The sequence below is a fragment of the Mobula hypostoma genome, chromosome 24 (genome assembly GCF_963921235.1).
Source record: "Mobula hypostoma chromosome 24, sMobHyp1.1, whole genome shotgun sequence".
NCBI classification, from domain to species: Eukaryota; Metazoa; Chordata; class Chondrichthyes; order Myliobatiformes; family Myliobatidae; genus Mobula; species Mobula hypostoma.
In genome coordinates this window covers 45,092,734-45,101,060 of record NC_086120.1, presented here as the reverse complement: position 1 = coordinate 45,101,060, position 8,327 = coordinate 45,092,734, and positions in this window count along the sequence as shown.

Sequence of the window (8,327 nt, the reverse complement as noted above, 5' to 3'; positions counted from 1 at the left end):
GGTGCAGTGGCTAATGGACTGGTGCAGAGCCAACAACCTGTCTCTGAATGTGAACAAAACAAAAGAGATGGTTGTTGTCTTCAGGAGGACATGGAGTGACCACTCTCCGCTGAACATTGATGGCTCCTCTGTAGAGATCGTTAAGAGCATCAAATCTCTTGGTGTTCACCTGGCGGAGAATCTCACCCGGTCCCTCAACACCAGCTTGATAGCCAAGAAAGCCCAGCAGCGTCTCTACTTTCTGCGAAGGCTGAGAAAAGTCCATCTCCCGCCCTCCATCCTCACCACATTCTACAGAAGATATATGGAGAGCATCCTGAGCAGCTGCATCACTGCCTGGTTCGGGAATTGCACCATCTCGGATCGCAAGCCCCTGCAGCGGATAGTGAGGTCAGCTGAGAAGATCATCGGGGTCTCTCTTCCCACCATCACAGACATTTACACCACACAGTGCACCTGTAAAGCTAACAGCATTGTGAAGGACCCCACACACCCCTCAGATAAACTCTCCTCCCTCCTGCCATCTGGCAAAAGGTACCGAAGCATTCGAGCTCTCACAACCAGACTATTTAACAGTTTCTTTCCCCAAGCCATCAGACTCCTTAATACCCTGAGTCTAGACTGACATCTACATCATTTATTGTTATATTGTAATTTGTCCTCTACTGTGCCTATTGTCTTGTTTATTAATTATTGTACTGCCCTGCACTGTTTTGTGCACTTTATGTAGTCCTGTGTAGGTCTGTAGGCTAGTGTAGCCTTGTGTTGTCTCACTTAGTCTAGTGTAGTTTAGTGTTGTTCCATGTAGCACCATGGTCCTGGAGGAATGTTGTTTCGTTTTTACTGTGTACTGTACCAGCAGCTTATGGTCGAAGAGACAATAAAAAGCGACTTGACTTGACTTGACTTGAGTTATTGCCCCTTAAACATCAGGCTGCTGGATTAAAGAGGATAAATTCACACAACTTCACTTGCCCCATCATTGAAGTGTTTTCATAAGCTATGGACTCATGCTCAAGGACTCTTCATCTCATGTTCTTGATATTTATTGCTTATTTTCTTCTTATTATTTCTTTCTTTTTTATCTGCACAAGTTTGTTGTCTTTGGCACATTGGTTGAATGCCCAAGATGGTGCAATCTTTCACTGATTCTAGTATGGTTGGTTAATATTCTATTCTGGAGTTATTGAGTCTGCACACAAGAAAACAAATCTCAAGGTTGTATACTGCGACATATATGACACATATGAACTTCAATTACGGCTGATCTTTATCTAACCCCATTCCCCTACCTTTTCCTCTTAACTCCCTAACCAATCAAAAAATTATCAGTTCTGCTTTAAATGGTGACATATATATACTGAAATAATAAATTTACTTTGAACTTTGAATTTCAATCATTAGTATATCAATTAATGCATCTAAGATATAGGAATTTAATAATTGTATTTTCAAAATCACAGAAATCATATCAATGAATAATATTTCATCTAATAATCCTTATGCTGATTGCTATCGTGAATCATTATTATCAGCTGATAGCTGTGTTTTATAAAACTTAACCAATTTATTAATTCTGTCTCATTTGTTCAAACTGTGATCTCATAAGCAACACATCTAACTACGAAGCTCAAGGATTTGTCATGAATAATCCTGTTCCAAACTTTGAGAGCAAATTATTGCTTGTCTCATTCCATTAACTGTGCCTCATAGAGTAAATATGTCCCAGGGCTGCAGGAACAACTGTCACTCATACCTTGGGAAAATATGTGCTTCACTGATGGTCTTTACAGAGGAGCCACTCCCACACAGTTGCTGCCAGCTAAGAAATCTTCAAGGATGAGAAATTTGACTTCAAAATGTGGAGCATATTTGGGACACTTCAAATCAATGTGAAGTCCTAAATATAAATGTATAGGGAGTTTAACTGGGAAATGGGCTGTCGATCAGCAATGCTCAAAAGAAAAATTCCCACAGCAGCAGGACCAAGGATTTGGAAAATAATTCTTGTTATTGTTGTTTTATGAAAATCTCAGATGGGCCTTTGGAAGGAGAATCACCATCCCACTGAAGTTCTGTTTTTAAAGGCGTTGGTACACATCTCTGGTTGCCATAGAGTGTCATTTACATTCTCAGTCTCATAGGTCTTAATATCACCAGCGGCTTGTCCGGATACAACCATGCAGAAGCTATGTCCAAGAAAGCACGGCAGTGTCTCTACTTTCTCAGAAAGGAGCAACCGTTATCAAAGACCCCCACCATCCAAGCCACACACTCTTCCTTCTATTACCATCGGGCGGGAGGTACAGAAGGTTTAGGTCCTACACAACCAAACTTTAAGGGAAATTTATTATCAAAGTACATATATGTCACCATATACAAATGTGAGATTCATTTTTTGCAGGCATTTTGGTAAACAGTATCAATGAAAGACTGCACACCAACAAGATTAACAAACAATCAATGTGCAAAAGACAACAAATTGTGCAAATAGCAAAAGACAAAATAATAATAATAAATAGATAAGCAATAAATATTGAGGACATGAGATGAAGAATCCTTGAAAGTGAGTCCATAAGGTTGTGGGAACAGTTCAGTGATGGGGCAAGTGAAGATGAGTGAAATTATCCCCTCTGGTTCAGGAGCCTGATGGTTGAGGGGTAACAACTGTTCCTGAACCTGGTGGTGTGGGTTCTGAGGCTCCTGTACCTCCTTCATGATGGCAGCAGTGAGAAGAGGGCATGTCCTGGGTGGTGGGGGTCCTTAAAGAAAGATCACACACAGAACACCGAAGGAACTCAACAGGTCAGGCAGCATCTATGGAAAAGAGTAAACAGTCGATGTTTTGGGCTGAGACCCTTCTTCAGGACTCATGGTGGATGCTGCGACAGTGCTCCCTGTGGATGTGCTCAAAGATTCAAGAACAGTTATTATCCTTCAACCATCAGGTTCCTGAACAGGCGTGGATAATTTCACTCACCTCAACTCTTAACTGATTCTAAGGCCTACAGACTCAATTTCAAGGACTCCACGAGGGGTATTGATAAGTTTGTGGCCTACGGTAGAAGGAGTCAATTTTAGAAAATCTAGCACATTTATTTTTCAATGTAGTCCCCTCTTACATGTACACACTTAGTCCAGCGGTCATGGAGCATACGGATCCCTTCTTTTTAGAAGTGGACCACAGCAGGGGTGATTGATAAATTCGTGGCCTAAGGCAGAAGGAGATGAGTTATACAGCTCTCGTTACATGAACGTGCAGTTCAACTCTTTGAGTGAAAATGCAGAAAGTTTGAAGTTAATAACTCATCTCCTTCTACTTTAGGTCACGAACCTATCAATCACCCCTGCTGTGGACCACTTCTGGAGGTCCAAGACACTGACTTCCACAAAGAAGGGATCCGTATGCTCCACGACCGCTGGACTAAGTGTGTAAATGTAGGAAAAATAAATGTGCTAGGTTTTCTAAAATTGACTCCTTCTACATTAGGCCACGAACTTATCAATCACCCCTTGTATATATCTCATGTTCTCTGTAACTTTTAAAATTATTTGCACAGTTTATCTTTTGCACATTGGTTGTTTGTAAGTCTTTGTTTATGTATAGTTCTTCATAAATTCAATTGCCCGCAAGTAAATGAATCTCAGGGTTGTATATATGGATCTCAATCTGGGGTTGACAGGGTGAACAGCTTTAAACTCCTCAGCATACACATCACCGAGGATCTCACGTGGTCTGTACATACCGGCTGTGTGGTGAAAAATGCACAACAGTGTCTTTTTCACCTCAGACGGTTGAAGAAGTTTGATATGGGCCCCCAAATCCTAAGAACTTTCTGCAGGGGTATAATTGCGAGCATTCTGACTGGCTGCATCACTGCCTGGTATGGGAACTGTACCTCCCTTAATCGCAGGACTCTGCAGAGAGTGGTGCGGACAGCCCAGCGCATCTGTAGATGTAAACTTCCCACTATTCAAGAGATTTACAAAGACAGGTGTGTAAAAAGGACCCCAAGGATCATTGGGGACCCGAGTCCCTACAACCACAAACTAATCCATCTGCTACCATCCGGGAATCGGTACTGCAGCATAAAAGCCAGGACCAACAGGCTCCGGGACAGCTTCTTCCACCAGGCCATCAGACTGATGAATTAATTGTATTTCTATATTATATTAACTGTTTTGTTGGACATACTATTTGTTACAAATTACTATAAATTTCACATTTAGACAGAGACGTAATGAAAAGATTTTTATTCCTCATGTATATGAAGGATATAAGTAATAAAGTCAATTCAATTCAATATATGGCAACATATACGAATATGGATAACAATTTTACTTTGAACTTTGAAATTCAGCATGACTCAGTGACTCTCTAGGGAAACAGGTTCCATAGTGCTTCTTTGTTTCGTGACTGCCTGTGGGTAGACGGAGCTCAGGGCTCTGGACTGCATATAGGCTTTGAGAATAAATGTACTTTGAACCTCTGGATGGATGACAACTTGGCATGACAACCACTCTGCCCAGGACAGCAAGGAATTGCAGCGAGTTGTGCACTGGCTCTCTCCAGCTCAAAATCCAGCATACTCTCCATTGACTCTGCTTACTCCTCCTGTTGTTTCAGGAGGTAAAAAAGCGGCCAACATAATCAAGTATCCCTCCCTCTTTGGTCATACTCTCTCCTCCCTACATCTCCCTTCCATCGGACAGAAGAATTAAAACATTCAGAACACATTCTACCAGGTTCAAGGACAGCTTCTATCCCACTGTTAGACACTTAGTGGCAACTTTATTCTGTACCTTCTTGTAACTAATAAAGTGGCCACTGAGTGTATGTCCATGGTCTTTTGCTGTTGTAGCCCATCCACTTCAAACCTCAATGCATTGTGTGTTTGGAAATGCTCTTCTGCATACCAATGGTGTAACAAGATTCAAGATTGTTTAATTTAATTTCCAGTACATGTGTAAACAAAAATGAAATAATTGTTATTCCAGATCTAAGTAACCACAAAAAACACATAATGAGCATAATAGTAAATAAACACAATAAATATAAATCTATATATTTGCTTATATACCTAGATTGATCATATGTCCATAAAGTGATGCTCGGCACAAGGGTGCCTGTATATAAGGTGACTCTGACAGGAAATGATAAAGTAGTGGTGGTTGGGGGTGTGCTGGGTGGGTTAGTGGGTGGGTGGGGTTGTTGATCAGCTTTACTGCTTTGGGAAAGTAATTTTTTTTGAGTCTGGTGGTCCTGGTGCGACAGCCTCTCTCTGATGGGAGTGGGACAAACAGTCCATGAGCAGATAATGAGTGGTTATTTGGGATCCTGTCACCTTCCTGTCAACTTGAACCAACCTGGCTATTTTCTTCTGACCTCTATCATTAACAAAGTGTGTTCGTCCACAGAACTGCTGCTCACTAGATTTTTATTTTGTTTTTCACATCGTTCTCTGTAAACACTTGAACAGGGGTCTCAGGCCCTTTGAATGCCATTAACTGAGGGGTCCATGGTCCCCGGATTTGGGAACTCTGGTCAAGAGACTGTCGTGTGTGAAAATCCCAGGAGATCAGCAGTTTCTGAGATACTCAAACCACCCTGTCTGGCACCAACAAACATTCCATAGTCAAAATCACCCAGATCACCTTTCTTCCCCTTTCTGGTGGTTGGACTGAACACATGTCTGCATGCTTTTATGCACTGAGTTGCTGCCACATGATTGGCTGATTAGATATTTGCATTAACAAGCAGGTGTACGGGTGTATCTAATAAAATGGCCACTGAATGTAAGTCATAAACACAAATGATTCTGCAGATGCTGGAAATCTGGAGCAACACACACAAAACACTGGAGGAACTCAGCAGGCGAGGCAGTATACATGGAAATGAATAAATATTTGATTTTTCGGCCGGGACCCTTCTTCAGGACTAGAAAAGAAGGGGGAAGATGCCAGAATAAAAAGATGGAGGGAGGGGGAGGAGAAATCCTCTTGTATAACGAAGATGAACTCTTGATCTGCCAACCTACCTTTATTTGTGGTTGGACTCCGTAGTTCACGTTGTGATGTGTTTCTGGTTTCTGATCACTCCTTTTTTTGCTGCTATTTGGGCAACTTTGAATCGGGGCGTCCTACAGATAACGAACACAGAGCTGGACTGAATACGTCTGGACTCTTTCAATTTTGTGTTTTCAATTCTGTATATTTTGCTTGCTTTTTTTTTGTTGCTTTTGCACGATTTGTTTTTTTTTCGTGTGTGGGGAGGGGGTTGTTTTTTCTTTCAACTCGGTTTCAGGGTGTTTCTTTGTTTTGTGGCTGCCTGGGGGGAAGATGGATCTCAGGGTTGTATACTGCATACAGACTTCGATAATAAATGTACTTCGAACTTTAAACTTTACTTCATCACAGCCCTTGTGCCTTATTGTGTCTCCGCACTGTTCTTTTGCTGTCACTGAAACACTATATTCTGATTTTATTGTTTTCCACTTTGTGCTATTATGATGTACTAATGTTTTGAAATGATCTGCCTGGATGGCATGCAGATGAAAACTTTCCACTGTACCTTGTGACAGTAAAAAAAACTACCAATTCTGTCCAGAGTCACTGAGGAATTTGAATGTCACAGGCATAATTGCAGGTCTCTGCTTTGTGAGAGTGACTATACATTGTCCAGGTTTTTCCAATGGCAAGTGGGTGTTACAGGAGCATGCTATTACAGCTGGGGGCTTTCCGGAGTTCAGAGTTCAATTCCGGTGCCATTCTGTGAGGAATCTCTGTACGTCCTCCCCCATGGAATGTGTGGGTTTTCTCTGGGTGCTCTGGTTTCCTCTCACAGACCAAAGACATACTGGGTGGTTAATCAGTCATTATAAATTGACCCGTGATTAGGTTAGGTTAATTGGGGTTCTGGGGTTGCTGGGCCGGTGTAGCTCAAAGGGCCAGAAGGACCTACATCGTACTGTATCTCCAAATAAGTAAAATAAACTTTTTAAAAAAGCCCTTTACCCAACTGAACAGCAGGATCTGTTGCCAGTGGCAAAAGCAAAAAAAATACAGACACACAGATAAGACCATAAGATATAGGAGCAGAATTTGGCCCAGCAATACTGCTCCACCACTTCATCATGGCTGATCCATTTCATCATGGCTGACCGATTTCATCATGGCTGTTCTGTTTCCCTCTCAGCGCCGATCTCCTGCCTTCTCCCCAAATCCCTTTATGCCATGACCAGTCAAGAATTTATCAACCTCTGCTTTAAATATACCCAATGACTTGGCCTCCACAGCCACCTGTGGCAATGAATTCCACAGATTCACCACTCTCTGGCTAAAGAAATTCCTCCATGTCTCCATTCTAAAAGGATGCCTCTCTATTCTCTGGCGGTGGGCTCTGGAGTTCAACTCCTCCACCATTGGAAACAACCTTTCCACATCCACTCTGTCAAGGCCTTTCAATATTTGATAGGCTATAATGAGATCCTCCTTCATTTTTCTGAATTCCATTGAGGAGATGCAGAGCCATTAAACGCTGCTCATACGATAAGCTGTTCAATCCCGGAATTATTTTCTTGAAACTCTTTTGAACCCTCTCCAATGTTAGTACATCCTTTCAAGATAAGGGGCCCAAAACTGTTCACAATACTCCAAGTGAGGCCTCACCAGTGCCTAATGAAGCGTCAACATTACATCCTTGCATTTATATTCTAGTTGTCATGAAATGAATGCTAACAGGATACATCACTTCAATAAAATGAGTTACTATGGAATATAATCATTGACAATGGACCATAAGACCAAAAGATATGGGAGCAGAATTAGGGCATCTGGCCCATTGAGTCTGCTCCACCATTCAATCTTGGCTGATCCTTTATTTTCAGCTCCTCGACCCTAGCTCCCAGCCTTCTCCCCGTAAGCTTTGATGCCATGTCTAATTAAGAACCTATCAATCGCTGCCTTAAATACACCCAACGACCTGCACGTGGCAACAAATTCCACCACCCACTGGCTAAAGAAATTTCTCCGCATCTCTGTTTTGAAAGGGCGCCTCTCTATCCTGAGGCTGTGCCCTCTTGTCCGAGACTCTCCCACCATGGGAAACATCCTTTCCACATCTACTCTGTCTAGGCCTTTCAACATTCAAAAGATTTCAATGAGATCCTCACTCATCCTTCTGAATTCCAGTGAGCATAGTTCCTCGTGTGATAACCCTTTCATTCCTGGAATCATCCTTGTGAACCTCCTCTGGACCCTCTCCAATGCCAGCACATCGTTTCTAAGATGAGGGGGCCAAAACTGTTCACAATACTCAAGGTGAGGCC